Source organism: Branchiostoma floridae, chromosome 16, assembly GCF_000003815.2.
Source record: "Branchiostoma floridae strain S238N-H82 chromosome 16, Bfl_VNyyK, whole genome shotgun sequence".
In the NCBI taxonomy this organism is placed as follows: Eukaryota; Metazoa; Chordata; class Leptocardii; order Amphioxiformes; family Branchiostomatidae; genus Branchiostoma; species Branchiostoma floridae.
In genome coordinates this window covers 6,298,980-6,299,968 of record NC_049994.1, presented here as the reverse complement: position 1 = coordinate 6,299,968, position 989 = coordinate 6,298,980, and positions in this window count along the sequence as shown.

Below are 989 nucleotides of genomic sequence, written 5' to 3'. Positions count from 1 at the left end.
GAAAAAAAAGGAAAATAGTCTACCCGAAAAAAATCAATTAGTTTTCCTTCTAACTGAATGTATTCATCTTAAGGCAGCGAATTCTCCAATGCACCATTGCATCTCCTGTTTCCCAACATATGCATGCTCAAAAATTACTAGGTTGAAACAGCTGTGAATTCCCTGCAGCTGGCCATTTGGTGGTGTTATCAGCAACATTATCAAGTTAAAGTGTGAAATTAAAACGTGATTTGCGTTTTTTTTGCTCCTTCTTCTTCTTCCACTTGTTCGCCCTGTACTCTGCCTTAGAAATATGCTTCTCTGCCAAGTCATTTTTATTTACTCCTGTACCATCGCCCAGCCATTCTTTGACTTATCAGCAAAACAGAATTAACTTCAGAATCTGTCCATCGGCAAGAGATTGTTCGCCTTGTAGCTGTTCCACTGCGATGTCTGTCTTCCTGGCTTCTGCCATCTTGCTCGCATTTTCCAAGTATACATTCCTGCATTAATTCCAGTTTTAAACATTCAGAACAAGTACTTCCTTTCTCTAATAGCAAACGATATCTTTTCGACAATTAAAGCATCTCATCTCTAGTTCCATGTCGTCTTCTGCATCTACTGTCTCATTACTCACCTCATCTTTCTCCGTATCTACAAGAACCGGTTCCTTTTGGATTCTTCTGATTTTGGGTGTCTACCTTTCTTTGTTGCCTTTTTCATTAGATTTTCAGGATCGCTTCTTGTAGACAAAAAAACGACCAATCGAGAATTTTTTCCACTTTCCGACTCTCTATTTGATGTGGAGAACAGACTTACGGAAGGTTCCACCCCCGTTTCTTCTGTACCTTGCTCCGACGAGTCTTGAGGTTGACTGTCAAGTTTTTCAGCCCCAGCTGCTGCCTTTATACGCTGAGCATGTGATTTTGACTCGTAGCCGTCATCACAAATAAAAGCGTTTTCACCACTACATTCATTGCACTTACCCCGCATACAATCCTGCATCAAAT